This window comes from Lupinus angustifolius, unplaced genomic scaffold (genome assembly GCF_001865875.1).
Source record: "Lupinus angustifolius cultivar Tanjil unplaced genomic scaffold, LupAngTanjil_v1.0 Scaffold_446, whole genome shotgun sequence".
Taxonomy (NCBI): domain Eukaryota; kingdom Viridiplantae; phylum Streptophyta; class Magnoliopsida; order Fabales; family Fabaceae; genus Lupinus; species Lupinus angustifolius.
Window position 1 is genome coordinate 18,258 of NW_017727841.1, and position 19,407 is coordinate 37,664.

At 34.6% G+C, this 19,407-nt stretch overlaps 1 long non-coding RNA gene across 2 annotated transcripts in view; it reads left to right on the plus strand.

Moving 5' to 3' along the window:
* The first annotated feature begins 17,193 nt into the window (after positions 1-17,193).
* The window catches only part of LOC109341372, a 3,101-nt gene continuing 887 nt past the window's right edge, over positions 17,194-19,407 (plus strand). The window contains exons 1-8 of one of the 2 annotated variants that reach the window (XR_002106943.1): positions 17,194-17,346; positions 17,543-17,698; positions 17,778-17,828; positions 17,936-18,016; positions 18,127-18,229; positions 18,537-18,628; positions 18,731-18,825; positions 19,235-19,312. This is a non-coding gene — a long non-coding RNA (uncharacterized LOC109341372). The remainder of the gene's footprint in view (positions 17,347-17,542; positions 17,699-17,777; positions 17,829-17,935; positions 18,017-18,126; positions 18,230-18,536; positions 18,629-18,730; positions 18,826-19,234; positions 19,313-19,407) is intronic. The other variant, XR_002106944.1, reaches the window with a different exon arrangement.

Genomic DNA, 19,407 nt, shown 5'->3' on the forward strand with positions numbered 1-19,407 from the left:
CTTTGAAGCCCAGCTTGATAGTCTTCTTCTAGTATTTTGATTGCAATGGTATCACCTTTTATGCAAGGTTGTGGAAGTTGTGAGACAACAATATCACATAAGTTCTACAGTAGTGGTGATGGAGATTAAGTGGCTAAGGTGATCAATGGATAAGGACTGGTATGAAAGCACACCTGAGAGAGGATATTTAGTTCCTTTAGTGTTAATCATATTGCAATAGTAGTCTTGTAGGTAGTTAGGGGGATGTCTAATGCGTTCTGATTTCCTTTGGCTTTGAATATGTGGGGAAGGTATGGTTTGGTCATTGGTTGAGTTGTCTAAGGATGTATTGTCAATGTGTGCCTCCTTTAATCTATTCTCAGTGTTGTCAGGTAAGGTAGTGGTATGTGTGGTATTGGATGGTTGAGTTATAAGGTCAAGGAAGCTCAAGTCATTTTCAACATTGTCATTGGTAAGAGGGGTATTGGATTGACTAGGCTTGTAAGGGAACAATTTCTCACAGAAGACCACATTCCTAGATAAGAACATTTCTCTGCTGTTCAGGTCGAATAGTAGGTATCCTTTTGTGCCAATCTTATGACCAAGGAATATGCACTTTCTAGCACGAGGGTCTAGCTTTGTTCGATGGTTAGCAAGTGTGGAGGCATAACACTGACAGCCAAACACTCTAGTTTCAAGTAGGTCAGGCTTCTTTTGGTAAAGGCATTCATATGGTGTCCTTTCTTGCAACACAGGGGTAGGCAGCCTATTTATAAGGTAAGTAGCATGCTGGACAACATATGACCAGAATGTCCTAGGTAGATGTGATTGAAAGAGTAAGGTCGTAGCTACATTGAGGAGGTGTCTATGCTTCCTCTCCACAACTGAATTTTGTTGTGGGATCTCTACACAAGATGTTTGATGAATCATGCCAAAATCTTTAAAGAATTGTGGCATGTGGAATTCTGACCCATTGTCTGTCCTAATGATTTTCACTCTTGTGCCAAATTGAGTTTGAATCATTGTCACAAACTCTTGGACTAGCTTTCTAGCCTCGACCTTAGTTTTCATCAAGAAGAGCCAGGTATGCCCAGAGTAATCTTCCACAATGGTTAAGAAGTACTTGTTGCCACATATGGATGGGATGGCCAAAGGTCCCCATATATCCATATGGACTAAATCAAAGGGGTTAGTACTCTTATGTATGCTACTCTTAAAGGCTAATCTAGGTTGTTTTCCAAGATGACATGAGTCACAAACTATTGCAGGATTAAAATGAACAAAAGAGTATTGCTTACACACAAAATTCAAAACATTTACTGATGGATGACCCAATCTATAGTGCCATATATCAAATTCAGATTCAGAGTTAACATGTAATGTATGTACATTGTGTTCTATATTTGCAGCATGATTAAAATTTCTTCTAAGTACATATAGGCCATTTCTTACTTCAGCATGCCCAATCATCTTCCAGGTAGTCATATCCTGGATAGAACATTTCAAGCCATCAAAGGTTAGAGCACAATGCATGGAATTAGCCAATTTATGAATAGAAATCAAGTTGAACTTAAAGTCAGGTATGTATAGTACATTATGTAACACTAGAGAGTCTGAAATATTAACTGAACCAGATAGCCTAGCCAATGTGGTTGAACCGTTTGGCATATTTATAATGATAGGCCTAATAGATTGGTAGATATTAAATTTCCTTAAGTCAGGGCACACATGATCTGTGGCCCCTGTGTCGAGTATCCAAAAGGAAGAATTACCTGTAGTGTCATGACTGTTAGAGATGTCTTGAGAGTCAATCACTGGTGTTGTGTGTATGCTTAATTGGTTTATGCTGTGATCATCCTTAGTTGGTCCAATATTGTGCAGCAATGATGATAGTTGTGCATACTCCCTTGCACCAAAATTGAACCCTGTTGTGTTGTCCTCTATTGCTTGTTGTTCATTGATTTCCTTATTGTCAACAGGAGTGGCATTGCTGATGGCTACATTGGTCTGTCTTGTATTCCCTTGTTGGTAATTTGGAGGGAAGCCATGCTTGAAGTAACAAGTTTCTATTGTGTGTCTTTCCTTGCCACAATATGTGCAAATTTTAGCAGCATTGGTTCTACCAGGGTTGAAGCTTCTTGTGTTGCCCCTGCCCCTGTTCTGTGTGGTTCCTCCTCTTGTGTTGCTATTCCTTAGCTTTCAGCTCTGTCTTTGATCATCTTGATTGGTTTGTTGCCTGCTACCTTTTGAGTTGAAGAGAATCTTGGAATTATGTGGACCCTCACCAACCAATTGTCCTTCTTGTTGTATAAGCAGTGGGAAGGCCTTATTCATGGTTGGGAAGGGCTCCATCATCAAAATTTGGGATCTTGTTGCATTGAACTCCTCATTCACTCATTTAAGGAAGCAGATGGCATATTCTGTCTCACGATACTCTCAATTCTTGCTAGCCAATTCACATTTGCATATAATCTCACACACACATGCTGGTATAGGTCTTATGGACTCAAGTTCATCCTATAAAATTTTCAGATAAGTATAATAGCTGGAGATGTTTCTTTCACCTTGCTTGATTGAGTGGAGTTCTTGGAGCAAATTTGAAAACCTGAAATAATCACCCTTAAAGAACCTTTCCCTTAGGTCTTGCCATAGTTCTTTTGCACCATCAATGTACACTATGCTTTGAGAAATTTGAGGTGTTAAGCTCTTGGTGATCCAAGATATCACCATAGTGTTGCAACGTTCCCATATATCAAAATTGGGGTCTGATCTGCGTGGCATTAGTATTGAACCATCTAAGAACTTGAATTTGTTTTTAGAGAGCAATGCTCTTTTCATTGCTCTGCTCCAGGATTGGTAATTCGTGCCATTCAATGGAGGAGAAACAAGGATTGCTCCTGGACTCTCACAGGGGTGCAGGTAGTAGGGACTTTGAATATCATAGCTATTGTTTTGTGTAGCTTGTTGGTCCCTTTCTTGCTCAATGCTTTCTGCCATTTGTTGGTGAGTAGAGTATTTGAATTTGGAAGAAAAGGTGAAAAAGGAAGATGAGTAATTGGCTTGGAAGGCACAGCAAAAGGTAAACCAGAACCTTCAAAGAGAAGGCTCTAATACCATATTGCAAAGAATAGAAAAATACCTCATGATCACTTTATTGATTATTGAACAAACTTGTGTACAATTTAGAATTCTGCTTTTCTTAATGCTAAGAGACTAGAGCATCTTTTTATATACAAGAGCAAGAATGCAAGAATCCTAAATAATAGAATCAGTAACAACTTTAACTAACTAAACTAATTTGGAATAAGAAACACATGGCAAAAAGGAAAATAACAAACTATAGAAAAACCAGAAAACTTGCATTCTAAGAAACAGATAAATTGGAACTGTCAAGGCTGCTGTTTGGGCTGCTTGGGCTTGCCTTTGGATCGTGCTTGGTGCATTGAGTTTGAATGATTGTGCCTTGATCAGGTTGGTTGTGTTTGGACTTGGATTTAGGCTTGTTGTTTGGCTGACTGTTGGACTTGGTGTTATTTATGTTAGTTGCTTGTGAATCAAGTATCTGTGTTGAAGAATTTTGCTGGTCTATATTCAATAGGCTCATCCAAATTTGAAATTTATAAACGAGAAAATTCTATAAAAACACCCTAAACTTTTATGCCTTTTGCAAATAGGTATCATGAACTATTTTTTCTTCGTAATTACCACTTAAACTTTAATTATTAATGAAATATGTTCCCACATAAAGATAAGAGTAAATTACACTGACATTCCCTGGTTTTTAGTGAAATTACACAAATCACCCCACCATTTTTTATACATATAAAAACCCCTAATTTTTATACATACATTACACTAACTATCCCGCTATGAGAAATAAGTGTAATTTTTTAAACAAAATAGATAATAAGTATAATTAAGTTTAAACAAAGTATAATATATTGTGGAAACAAATACTAATAATATACAAGTCAATACTTTTTTCATTAGTTTTTTGTTCGTTATAATATAATATAAGCGTGATTTAAAAATATATTTTTAGAATTATTTATGCATCTTGTAATGATGTATTGACTCGTATACTATTTGACATTGTCTTTACAATATATCATATTTTGTTTAACTTAATTACACTTATCCTCATTTTTTGTTTAAAATATCACACTTATTTCTCATGTAGGGGTGATTAGTGTAATGTATGCATAAAAATGAAAGTTTTTTGTAGGTATAAAAATGGAGGGGTGATTTGTGTAATTTCACTAAAACTCAGGGGGTGTCAATGTAATTTACTCTAAAGAAAATATTGAATTAAAAGCAAATAATATTTTTAACTGGTGCAATTTTTAATCTCAACACTTTTAATTTTGTTTTATCATTTTATATATAAAAATATTATTGTATTAATAACTTTTAACTCTATAGTTTATTTATTCTCTTTTTCTTAATCAATTTTGTATTGTGATGGTGGTTTCATCCAAATATCAATGCTAGCTAACATGCATTGCTTCTATTGTGAGTCTTATTGTAATAATTTTTTTGATATTTATGAGTAATTTAGCAATATATTTATGTAATGCTAGCTAACATACATTGCTGCTATTGATGAAATATGGACCCTATACACAAAAGTTCATCAACAATCGTCCTTTTCAATACTCAATCAAACTGAATCTTGGAACTTCCTTGGATAGTCTCAACCGCTACCACCATTGTCTAGTCCAATAATCATAGTTCAAAAGAACTACCATACTCCATCATAAGTAGTATACGCATAATGCACACATTATGTCAATGCTAACTAATGTCTGTGTGACATCCTTGCGTTCAAGCCAATACCCATGTCACACCCTTGCATATATACCAATGCTCGTGTTACACCTTGCATCAAAGCCAATGCCCATGTTACACCTTGCATCAAAGTCAATGCTCATGTTACACCTTACATCCAAGTCAGCCAACGCCTCTCTACTTTTGTGAATATGCTAACAATAAACATCCTTCATTATGATATCCTAAACACACAATTATGATATTCCACTTCTCATCTCAAATGAGATCATTCTCTCAACATTTAGAGAGATATTATCAGCACCTGCTCAAGGTCAAACTCAACACCTGAGTCTCTATCTCCACCTTGATCTTAATCCAGTATATGAACTTCTGAGATTTTAGATCAACACATGCATCGCCCACACCACAGTTCAGCCATGTTTCATTTTCCTTCAACTTGTCTACTTTATTCTTACGCGGTACCTTTGATGCACCTTGTTATGCAATGACTCATATCTCTAGATATCAGCAATACAAGTTATGAGCTTAGACTAATGTAAATGGATTGGGGTAGAGGGCTATATATTTATGTTATGTAAACCTAATGTAACAAAGAGAAGAATAGTCAAACAAAAATCCTTATTCTCGAATAATATATAGTGGTGGCCTCTCAACACTCCCGAGGACGTAGACACAATTGGCTGAACCTCGTTACCAAATCTCTTGTGTTATTCTCTTTTCTCTATACTCTTTACTATTTGATTGGTCGCTTGTTCCCAACAATTGGTATCAGAGCCAATTGGTAGATGGCTCTTAACCCAGACAACATATAATGGCTATAAAGGGTGAAGGAGTGATGGCTAGACAAGGTGTGTCAAAGGTATTGGCAAAGATAGAGTAGATGAGTTGAAGGAGAAGAAAACATGGCGAAACTGTTGTGGGGGCGATATATATTGATCTAGAATCCCATAAGTTCATGTAACGGGTTAGGATCAAGGTGGAGATAGAGACTCATGTGTTGAATTTGACCTAGAGATAGGTGCTGACAATATCTTTCTAGATGTTGAGAGAATGTTCTCATTTGAGATGAGAAGTGGAATATCCTAATGGTGTATCTGGGACGTCATAGTGAATGATGTTAATTGTTAGCATATCCACAAAAGCTCAGAGACGGTGACTGACTTTGATGTAGGGTGTAACATGAGCATTGGCTTTGATGCAAGTTGTAACACGAGCATTGATAGAGATGCAGGGGTGTGACATGGGCATTGACTTGGATGCAAGGATGCGACACACACATTAGTTAGCATTGATGCAAGGTGTGTGTTGTGGATATATTCCCTATGGTGGAGTATGTTAGTTCTTTTGAACTAGGATTGTCGGTGTAGACAATGGTGGTAGCAGTTGAGGGTTTCCAAGGAAGCTTCAAGGTTCAATTTGACTGAGTATTGAAAGGGACGATTGTTGGTGAACTTTTGTATAGATGTTCTAATATATCGAAAGACTTTATAGCAATAGGTGGCTAGGCAGCATGTTCCATTTGATGGTGGTACGGGAAACTGCACTACAAGTTTGGAGAGCTAAGCTTTTGGTAACATCGTCAAGGATACTTATAAGGTCTATTGTATAGGGGAGCAGTTAAAGAGAATTAGACATTGAACAAGGTGGATTCATATATTCGCTAAGGTGGAGATTCTTGTGTATATTTCCTAAGGAGCGAAATATTCATCTATTTCAATCAAGGTGGAGATTGTTGGGATGCTTGAAATGTGTTATTATATGAAGTCCCACATTGCCTAATATTAGAATAGAGTAGAGTATCAATGTTATATATTGGACTCAAGTCCCTTGTTATAATGTGCACCAAATAGAAATACATCATGGGCAGGTGGGCCCATGGGTGTTCTAGGGTTTATAATCTTTATTCTCTAATAATATCTTGGTAGCCGCTCAACGCTCCCAATGACGTAGGCACAATTGGCCAAACCCTGTTAACAAATTCATTTGTTTCTTCTCTTCTATTTATTCTATGCCTTTATTTGATTGTTTGTGGCTAATGCTGCTCAACCCATGTGCCAAATTCGAGGTGGGGAAGTTCAATGGAACAGGTAATTTTGGATTGTGGCAAAGGAGGGTTAAGGATGTGTTGGCTCAACAAGGTCTATCAAAGGTGCTGCGTGAGAATAAACCATATGGTTTGGGTCAACGGGATTGGGAATAATTGAAGGAGAAGGTTGTAAGAACCATACAACTCTGTCTATCAGATGAGGTAATGTATCATGTTATGAGTCTGATGTCACCAACAGAGGTATGAGAGACATTAGAGAAGTGTTTCAAGTCCAAGTCTCTAAAAAATAAGTTGTATTTGAAACATAGACTCTATGGCATGAAGATGTAGGAAGGTGCTGATTGGCAATAACATCCCAACAATTTTAATCAAGTGATCAATGACTTGTAGAAACTTGATGTGAAGGTTGATGATAAGGACAAAGCAATAATATTATTGTGTTCTTTGCCAAATTCCTATGAACACTTGGTGACAACATTGATGTACAGGAAATACTCAATCAAATTGGATGAGATCATATCTCCACTTTTGTCCCACACTCAAAGAAGACAAAATGTAGGTGAAGGGTCTCAGGGTGATTGTATGTATGTGAAAGGGAGCCAAACGCGTGGGAGGAGAAAAGGTATAGGAGGTCCTGCCAAAGAGAAAAAGACCAAATTTCAGAGGCAGAACACCAGTAGAGTGCTATAAGTGCAAACAAATTGGGAATTACAAAAGGATTGTCCCAATGAATGGAGTCCTAGCAAGGTGGTGAGGAAAGATGAAGTATCTACATCTACACATGTTGCACATAAAGATGACTCTGGTTACAATAAGTTGATCTACTATCTGTATCATCAAATCATAATACAGATGAATAGATACTTGACATGGTTGTTCACACCAAATGACGCCAAACAGAGAATGGTTCACCACATACATGGTAGGCAATTTTGGTTTTGTGTATCTCAGAAATAATAAAGCATTTGGAATTATTGGTATGGGAGAAATCAGAATTGTGATGTATGATGGTGTAGTGAAGATGTTATGTGAGGTTAGGCACATACCAGATTTGAAGAAGAATTGGGTTTCTTTGGGGACATTGTTGGCCAAAGGATTTAGCTATAGAGCTTATGGGGACAGTGATATTCTTCGAGTATGAAAGGTACTCTGATTGTGATGAAGGGTAAAAGGATTGTTAGGAACACTTACAAGCTATTAGGGAGAACAGTTGTAGGTGGAGTTGCTAGAGTGACTGAAAATACTTCAATAGATATAGACCATGGTGCTACAAAATTGTGGCACATGCATTTTGGCCATATTAGCGTGTGTGACATGATAGAACTATGCAAAATAGGACTTTTGAGGGGAGTCAACAAATGCATGCTATATTTGTGCTAGTATTGTGTGCTTGGTAAATAGACACGGGTTAGTTTCAAGGTTGTCCAACACAAGACTCGGGGTATTCTAGACTATGTCCACACTGATGTATGAGGACCCACTCAGGAAGCATCCCTAGGAGGTTCTAGGTATTTTGTTACCTTCGTTGATGACTTTTCTCGCAAGGTCTGAGTATATTTTATGAAGCATAAGTCAGAAGTATTTTCCAAATTCAAAGTTTAGAAAGCAGAGGTAGAGAACCAGACTGATATAAAAATCAAATACTTGAGGCCAAACAATGGTATGGAGTACAAAGACTCACAATTTCATAAATTATGTGAGGAACATGGTATTTAGAGGCACTTTTTAGTAAAAAAAGACTCCACAACAAAATGGTGTTCTAGAGAGCATGAATAAAACTCTTATAGAGAGGGTCGGATGTATGAGACTGAATGCTGGACTTTCTAAAGGATTTTGGGCATAGGCACTTAGTATGGCATGTTGTGTCATCAATAGATCACCACAGACTTCATTGGATGGTAACGTTGTAGAAGAAGTATGGACAGATAACCCAATCAATTATAATATGTTACACATATTTGGTTGTCTTGCTTATGTAAATATACCTAGTGATGAACGATCTAACCTTGATCCTAAGTCAAAGAGGTGTATCTTCATTGGATGTACTAAAGGTATGAAGGGGTTCAAGTTCTCGGATCCAGTTTCTAGAAAGGTGGCGTTGAGCAGAGATGCAATGTTTGATGGAGATTTCATGCTGAAACAGTCAGTTTTGACAGAGGTGCCTAGGCCAAATGGAGAGACTTTATGATCAAATATGATTCCAATGAGCAATGAAACGGTTCAGGTAAATAAAGGCAAGGAATCATGCACTATTTCAAGTCAAGAACATGACAATTCTCAGGTAGAGAGTTCAGGTGTGCAGGAGTATCTACTTGCTAGATATAGAGATAGGCATCCTATCAAACCTCTAGAGAGATATGGATTTGATGATAAGGCTTTAGTTGCTCTCCATATCAGTTCAAGAGATCCATGTAGCTTTCAAGAGGCTATAATAATCTAGGAGAAAGAATAATGAATGGGTGCCATGATGGAGTCTCTACATAAGAACCAAACTTGGGAGCTTGTCTCATTGCTCCCAGACAAGCGTGTTGTTGGGTGCAAGTGGGTGTACAAGACGAAGCCAACAGTATCAGAAAAAGAAGGGGAAAATTTCAAGGCTCGTCTTGTAGCAAAAGGGTATTCACAATAGAAGAGGATCGACTACAATGAGATTTTGTCCCAAGTGGTGAGACACACTTCTATCAGGGCAGTGCTTGCCTTGGTAGCCAGTCGAGATATGCACTTAGAACAGATGCATGTGAAGACTGCCTTTCTCCATGGTGAATTAGTGGAGAAAATTTACACGACACAACCAGAAGGGTTTAGTGCAACTGGACAAAGTCACATGGTTTTCAAGTTGAAGAAGTCTCTATATGGGTTAAAGCAGTCTCCCATATAGTGGTACAAGCGGTTTGACACTTATATGTTAAAGCTTGGTTAGAAACGATGTGAGTATAGTTGATGTGTTTATGTGAGAAGCCTTGATGATGGTTCTTTTATTTTTCTGTTACTTTATGTTGTTGATATATTGATTGTTGTTAATCATTTGAGCGATATCAATGAGCTGAAAGTCATGCTAGATAAGGAGTCTGACATGAAAGATTTAGGGGTTGCTAGAAAGTTTTTTGGGATGGAGATTCACATGGGTAGGGAAGCTAGAAAACTATGGCTCTCCCAACAAAGCTATGTTGAAAAGGTCTTAGAGAGATTTGATATGAGCAGTGCTAAACTAGTGAGCACTCCATTGGTAAATCACTTCAAGCTTTTCCTAGATTAGTGTCCAAAGACAGAGGAAGAGAATAAGTACATGTCAAAGGTTCCATATGACAGTATAGTAGGTTGCTTGATGTATGTTATGGTTTGTACTAGACCGGACTTGGTACAAGCAGTTAGTCAATTATGCAAGTACATGTCTAAACCAAGGAAGCAACATTGGAAAGTAGTCAAATAGATTTTCAGACTTTTAAAGGGGACTACATGTCTCGATATCATGTTTGACAGTCAATAGAGTAAGTCTTCAGTTATTGGTTATGTTAATTAGGACTATGCAGGAGACTTGGATGATAGAAGGTCCACAATGGGGTTGTCTTCACCCTTGTAGGTGGACCAATTATGTGGAGATCATCAGTTCAGTCTGTTGTTGCTATGTCCACAACTGAAGCAGAGTACATGGTAGATGGTGAAGCTTCTAAGGAAGCCCTATGGCTTATGGGGTTGGTAAATGAGTTAGGTATGGAGTTCCGCTGCATTGTGACAGTCAAAGTGTTATCTTCTTGGAAAACAACCAGATGTATCATGCTAGGATCAAACATATTGATGTGATATTTCACAAGATCAGGGAGTTGGTAGCTTGTGGGCAGATACTATTGCAGAAGGTTCACACTTCAGAAAATGCAGCTAATATGTTAACCAAGTCAATTACCATGGACAAGTTCATGCATTGCCTGAGCATGCTGAACATTCAGTGATGCTAGACTATGGAGCTCCCCCAACCTAATAGCGGAAGATGGAGATTGATGATATTCGCCAAGGTGGAGATTGTTGTGTAATGACGCATATATATGATAACAACAATACAAGTTATGGACTTGGGCTGATATAAATGGGTTAGGGTAGAGAACTATATATTTATGTTATGTAACCTAATGTAACAATGAGAAGAATAGGCAAACATCAATTCTTATTCTCTAATAATATATAGTGATCGCCTTTCAATGCTCTTGCGGACGTAGGCATAATTGGCCGAATCTCGTTACTAAATCTCTTGTGTTATTCTCTATACTCTTTACTATTTGATTGATCGCTTGTTCCCAACACACCTTATCTAGCAATCACGTCCTTAACCCTCCTTTGGCACAATTTGAAATTACCAGTTCCATCAAACTTCCCCACCTCGAATTTGACACCTAGGTTAAGAGCCATATGATACCAATTGGCACTGATACCATTGGTGGTGTAGCTGTAGCGGTCGTTGGTCATTGTTGGCCACAAGCAATCAAATAAAGTGCATAGAATAAATAGAAGAAAAGAAACAAGAGAATTTGATAACAGGGTTCGGCCAATTGTCTCTACATCCCCGAGAGCAATGAGCGGCTAACAAGATATTATTAGAGAATAATGATTATAAACTCTATCACACCCATGATCCCAAATGCCCATGAAATGTTTCTTTTTTATGCTTATATCTCATGTACATTATAACAATGAATTTGAGTCCAATATATAACATTGATCATTCTACATTATTCCAATAATAGAATGTGAGACTAATACAATACACATTCCAATGAATAATATTTTTATTAACTGGTACTTAGTCACATAGAACCAAAATTAGTACAGTCCCACATACTCTCATTAGATAGAAAAACACAAAATAACATGGATGTCGATAAAAGTAAATAATAATAATAAAAGTAAATTACACTGACACCCCATAAGTTTTAGTGAAATTACATAAACCACCTCTCAAGTTTCTGCACCTACACAAACCCCCCTAATTTTTATACTTTCATTACACGGACCACCCCTGCATGAGAAATAAGTGCAATCTTTTACATAAAAAATGTGATAAATGTAATTAAGTTAAACAAAACATGGTATATGGGAGACAAATCCAAATAATATATGAGTCGATACCTCTTTATTATTTTTGGTTCTTTACGATATAAATATAAGAGCAATTTAAACAATATCTCTTTAGAATTGTTGATGCATTTTGTAATAAAAAATAATAAAGATACATTGATTTGTATATTATTTGGATTTTTCCTCATAATATACGATGTTTTGTTTAACTTAATTGCATTTATCACATTTTTATTTAAAAATTACACTTATTTCTCATCCAGTGGTGGTACGTGTAATGAAAGTATAAAAATTAGGGGAGATTTGTGTAATTTCACTAAAACTCGGGGATGTTAATGTAATTAACTCTAATAATAATGACCATTTCATCCATTCCAATTAAACTAGAGTAAATTACACTAGCACCCCTTGAGTTTTAGTGAAATTACACAAACCGCTCCTCACTTTTCTACACCTACACAAACATCCCCTAGTTTTTATACTTTCATTACATTAACCACTCTGCATAAGAAATAAGTGTAATCTTTTAAACAAAAAATATGATAAATGAAATTAAGTTAAATAAAATATGATATATTGTGTAGACAAGTCTAAATAATATACAAATCAATATATCTTTATTATTTTTTGTTACAAAATGCATCAACAATTCTAAAGAAATATGATTTAAATCGCTCTTATAATATAGTGTAACGAACCAAAAATAATAAAGAAATATTGACTAATATATTATTTGGATTTGTCTCCACAATATATCATGTTTTGTTTAACTTTATTGCATTTATCACATTTTTTGTTTAAAAGATTACACTTATTTCTTATGCAGAGGTGGTCAGTGTAATGAAAGTATAAAAAGTAGGGGATGTTTGTATAGGTGTAAAAAAGTGAGGAGTAGTTTGTATAATTTCACTAAAACTTAGGGGGTGTCAGTGTAATTTACTCATTAAACTAAATTTGTAACATTTAAGAAATTAGGAGTTCATACAAATAAGTTAGGATCCACTCCATTAATGAAGAAACAAGAGATAATGATCATTTTTGCACTTATACATAAAATTTAAAATATCATCTTATTATATCTTAAGGATAAAAATGTTAGATTATATTACCTCTTTTTTATTTTAGGTATATTTGTCTCTCCATTAATGCTTCCTTATTACAAGAATCAAGTAATATAATATCAATGCATTTCCAAAAAATGGAAGTTGTATTGAAAGCACGTCTAATTAGAGAATTTTATAACTAATTATTATAACCCACAAATGTAAATTGGCAATTAGACATATGAGAACACGTACATCCAATTAATTATTTTTCTTGTCATATGCAAGTTGTTATTTTATTTTTTTCCTTAACCGTCAAACTTCTTCATGTTATATCAATTATCAACTAAATGCGTGGAATTTCAACTCAAATACAACAGAGAGAGAGAGAAAAAAAAACCATTTGAACCCTCAACATCTATTGTTACAAAATCTGAGGTTTAATACCTGAGAGATGCTAAAAAGTGATTTCATCTCATTAAAAAAAATAGCAGTGTAAAAGCCACACTAGGGATTGAGTGTCAGCGAATACTCCTGGTTTCCGTGTGATCCTAAACAGTGTGGGTTTGCCCCGTGTCCTATGTTGGAAGGATTTCTTGTGCCGAGTTTATTTGTACACTAGCAAAGGCACAAATACTACTACTAAACCAAAAGGGATTGACACAGTTCCAAGGTTTCTCTATGTATTTTTCTCTCCGGTTACTATGTCACTTTTTGTATGTATTAGGATTAATGGGACATGTATAAACAATATCTTCAATATTACTATAATTAAATTATTTGTGGAAGTGAAAACATACTCATGGCACTTATAATTCCACTTTTACCATCCTTTGGGGGCTATCAATGAAGAAAAGCATGTTACGTAAAATATAACTCTAGAGTAAGAACCATAAGCTCTTCCTAGATATGCATTGTTATCTCGCCTGGTTTTCGCAACCTTTTTCGGAGTCACTAACACGTTTTTTTGCGGTTAAAACGTGGAAAACTCAATTTTAGCCTAATTTAAGATAAAATGGTCTTTCGAATTAAAGTTATGATTTCGAGAGTTGATTACAGATCATGGAAGGTATTAACACTCTGTCCACTCGTAATAAAATGGTACCCCTAACTAATTGCATGAATTAAATACATTTGATTTATTTAAATTAAATTATTAAAACAAAATAGTTATTTTCATTTTTGTGTCTGACAAGAATTAATCTTGTTCTTATGTATCCCTAAATGATGTAGAGAATCAAGACTACAATATTCATAGAAAAGTGATGTAAATTTATAGAAAAAATTAGTTGAGTTATATTTATCTCTCTTAAAAAGGGTGAAGCGTCAGAAACTAATATCTGTACTGTATCTTAACTTAAAGAAATTTGTAAATATTAAAGTATTATCCCTCAAGAGGAGCGAAGTAGCAGAAATTATGTCCCATTACATCCAATCTTAAGGAGATATTTGAAAATGACACTTTTATTTAAAAGTAATATTTTTTCGGTTCAGATATATAAAAATAATTTTTTTATTTTTAATTTATGAGTTAATCGAGTGAATAGAAGTGTCATAAAATCTTTTTAATTCAAATATGTAAAAATATTTTTATTTGTAAGAATAAACAATTGCAATTAAAATCTTTCTTTTTTCATTTTACTCTACTATTCTATTAAATTACTATTATTAAGAGTTTTTTTGCTAAGCAAAGAAATATATTAAAAAAACATAAAGGTGCTAACAACTAGCTAAACTACATGATCTCGGGTTCAAACATCAACTAGCAAAAGAGAAGATATTATTAGCCTTAACATCGACCGAAAACCAAGTCCAAGATGTAATCTGGATCAAATCTACAATTTGAAGAACGATGCACACTCAGATGATTCTTGAATAGCTGAATACAATTATCTGGCAAAGTGACCTGCTAGCCTAACCAAGAATAAATGCACTTCCAAACATTTTCAGCAACAACACAAGATACAAACAAATGATCAACAAATTCAGGAAGATTCTTACAAAAAAACACAAACTAAAACATCATTGCAATGAATAATGGATCTCTTCTTAAGTTCACACCTAGTAGCCACTTTCCTTCTAAGCACTTCCAAATGAAGTAGCACACATTTGAAGGAGCACAATTAATCCACACTTTATTAAGAAGATTACCTAGAACTAAATGGGATGCATTTAGATAACTTCATAAGCAGATTTCACCTCATAAACCCCTAAAGCTGTAATTCTCTAACTCATACTATCCTTGACCCCCTCAACATAAGTAAAGGGATCAATTGCATCATATAAATTCCTCTCGAGAGCCAACTCCCAAAGGAAGAGATTTCTTCTCCAACTAACCTGCCACACTCAACAACCCTGCTGCCAAAACCCCAACACGGAAGCCAATCTGTTTGATGCCACCGCAAACATTCTAGGGAAAGAAAACCTCAAAGGCTGCTGACCATACAAAACATCATCCCAGAACAAGGTATTAGATCCATCACCCAACACCCTAACAATACTAGAGGAGAACCAATCCCTACTAGAAACCCCTGACACCCCCACCAAGCTCACATCCCTCCACCAAGCCGACACCTTAGAGCAATTCAAAGCATTAGCTAAACCACCATATTTAGACTTCAAGATTTTAACCCACAAAGAATCTATGTCAGCAAGAAAATTCCATTTCCACTTTCCTTCAATAAAAACCGAAATATTCCTAACCCCTACATCACCCAACCTCTTTGGTTTACAAACTTTACTCCATGCTACCCACGTTATCCCCCTACCCCCACCTTTACCCCATAAAAACTTCCTTTGGATTTTGGATTAAGAAGTTACTACTAATGTGAAATTATATTTTATATTAGATTTATCATTATTTAAATAATTATATGAAAAATAAACAAAAAGAAAATGGAAGAGTGAAAGAAATATTTACCTATTGAAATGTACGAGACGGAACGAATACATGATATACATATGATATTATGTTCTCAATTGATATGTGTATTGAGTGTACTTGAAGGACTTCTTGATCAACAACCTCATTATAAATTGCCTCAAAGCTTATTATAAGATAGAAAACGGAATTGGCAAGTAGAACAATATGATTTGGAAGGTAGAAAAAGTTGATGTGTATTGAGTAAATTGTTGTGAATTGTACAATTTACGAGAGAATAACATCAAATAAAATGGATGGTAAATATTTTTGTTGGATGATGGTAAGTGAAATATAATGTTTAGAAAAAAAAATGATTGATAAATGATTATGTTTTTAATTCACATTCTATGGTTGGGTGCAAGTTTCATAGTGGTGATGTCACCTTTATATTAATTGCCTTAGTGCGAATTTTTCATAGTATAGAATAGATTTGTAGATGTGGGTAAGAGGGAAAAAAAATTCAAAAACATTTTTTTAGCATTTGAAAATATAATTATAACTCATTAAGGGGAATTAGACAATTATCTTTAATTGTGTAATTTCCCACTTTTTGAAAGGGATTTCATCACATGTTATAAAATATGAATAAAAACCTCTTAATTTTCTTAATTAATTTATATTCCAAAACTTTCTCATATTATTAATAATAAAATTCGAATTTAAGTTTCACTACAAATTTGGAAATTTGAAATAGTTGGCTTTATATTCATGTACATCTAAAAAATATAATTTTATGTTACAAAATTACGAAATAATTTTTAAAAAGCCTAAAATAATACCTCAAGTGAGTAAAAAATAATTATTTGATATTAAAAAATTAATAGTATCTGAAACATTTTTTCGGTATAAATTTTATAGTGTCACTATGAAATTCCATAATTATTCTATTACTTATAATATGGTGAAAAACAACAATTTGAATTTTATAGAATCACGAAAATATACTTTTCATAAAAAAAAAATTTGTCTAATTAGGTAACGAAAATTAATGAAAATTTGACAAGTTTTTTTAGAAATAAAATATTTTCATAATTAGGTAGTAAATATTAATTAAGTCACTTAAAACATCTTTAAAAATTGTTTAAAATCCAAAAACGAAAATAAGGAATTATTTGATCATTATTCAACCACTACAAAAAAATTGCAAAATGGGCACACTATGGTTGCCACATTGTCCAAAAACGTAGCTAAATTATTACAAAACACACAAATTGTTATATTTAGTGCTCAAGTTGAACAAAAATGAACAAACAGTTTTTTCACTCTCTTGTTGCACTGTTCATTTCTCTCTCTTTATTTTCCCATTTCTCACTTTTTCCAATATCCTTCATTGTCTTCTCTTCTCTCTCCTTCACTCTCTTCTCTCTCATTTACTCTTACGTCTTCTCTCTCGTTCACTCTCCTTCAATCATTCAAGCAAGTTTAAGTATATGAATTTGGTTCTCTTCATTGTTTTGAGTTCAACAACACCAAATCAAATGGAAGCTTCTTCCAAGGTTTGATTCTCTTCAATTTTGTATAAAAATACCTAATTTATTGATACTTATACTATAATTATTAATCCTCATTATCTAATTTCACATTTTCTAAATCTTCTATTGATTTCCCCAAATATGTTGAAATCCCTAACTTATGAGTTTTTTATTAGTCTATGTTTAAGCTTCTGCTTCTAAATCTGGGTTCTGTTGATAGATTATTGTAGGTATGGTTCAATCAAATATTGAATAATATGTGCCCCTTCTTCCATTGCAATTGTAATTATGATTTGGTTTTTATCGCAAATAATATTAGATTTGTTCTCCCAATTTCTCTGCATCTGCAATAGACGCTACTCACAAAGCTGGCGAGGTTAGTTACTCAAATTCTCTCTTTGTTTCTATCTCTGTTGAATCAAATAATGGTATCCTTTCATTTCATTTGATTCCAGATTATTCGAAAATGTTTCTACAACACCAAACATGTGGAGCACAAAGGATAGGTTTTCATTTACTCTTTCAATTTCTCCTTCATTATTATTCTCCATCTGCCAATTAATAATTAATAACCTTTTTTATTCATACTAATTGTTCTTTCTATCCAACAAAGGTTGATTTGGTTACTGAGATTGACAAAGCATGTGAAGATATCATATTTAATCATCTTAAGCAAATTTACCCCACTCATAAGGTTTATTCTCACCTTTACCCTCTTTTACTATAATCGTATTTAACTTGGCTACCATTTTCTACTTCTTATTATTTCCTTAACAACATTTCTTTAATTTTGATTCTGATTAGTTCATTGGGGAAGAAACCGGTGTTGTTTTGGCACTACCGAACTTCCAGATGAACCCACATGGATCGTTGATCCTCTAGATGGAACTACTAATTTCGTGCATGGGTAAATATTATACATCCCATGTTTTCATTGATACATTCATACTTCTATAGTTATACTTTTTTGTAGCTTCCCCCTTGTTTGTGTCTCCATTGACATAAAAATGAAATTGATATGGACTTTCATCAGTGATTATCTGCTATCATGTTCATTACTTATTGCCATTGGTCAGGGTAGATTCTTCAACCTTTTCCTTTATGGCTCTTAGCTTCTCTAAGTCACATTTTCCAGCAAATGAAATGTTATATAGCTATAATTATACTGCTGAATATTGCATGTTACTGATCCCATTTTTATTGTGATTCACTAGTGTCTCTGGTGGCAGACTAGAGTGTACAATGCAAAATATAGCAGACAATTTTTCCAATAAATTTTCATCTAGGTGTTTAAATGGTGTGGAAGGTATATCATGATCTATCCGTTTGATCTCATTAATCATGCCCCTTTCCCTTTTCCTTTAACGTTTATTTTAGTTTAACAACATCGTTATATGTTTGTGAGCAGATAAGCTGGATACATTTATTGTATATAATGAACGAAGAAGGGTTACCTCATCTGCTAAGAAAAAAAGAAGACATGGAGACAAGTCTTTACACCAGGTTTGATTTCCTTATCATGTTTCAATTATCTATTCTGTCTAGATTGGGAGGACTAAACATTGTTACTTGTGAGCTTCCATTATCTTGATACCATTCCAAGCTCCATAATGACCTTAGACATCCTTGTAACTTCTTATTCTGGGGTTTGCACTTTTACCAGAATAATTGGGTAGTACTTACTTACTTAGCAGTTTTTGCCCCATCTGAGTGTCATACTGCTGTGTTCTAGAACACCAGTGTCAGTAGGATAGCCTCAGTAGATGCTCTATGAAGTATAAGGATTATTTTCAAGTTTCTGAAACAGTTTGAATTAAACTAATGACACCAAGACAAAAACTGTAATTTATGTTTTGGAATTGCCAATGATTGTTGCTCTTAAATATCTAAGATATTCTGCAATTACATGCAGACACCTGATGGCTCCCTGTTGGATATCTTACGAAATGCCCATGATCTTCTTTCACAATGTAATATAAGACTTCCTGAGGTATAAGTGTATTATGTTGTGTGAATTATGCAAAAATTCATTCATTTTCATTTTCATTTCGTTGAGGGCATTTCCCTGATACAGTAAGCTATTTC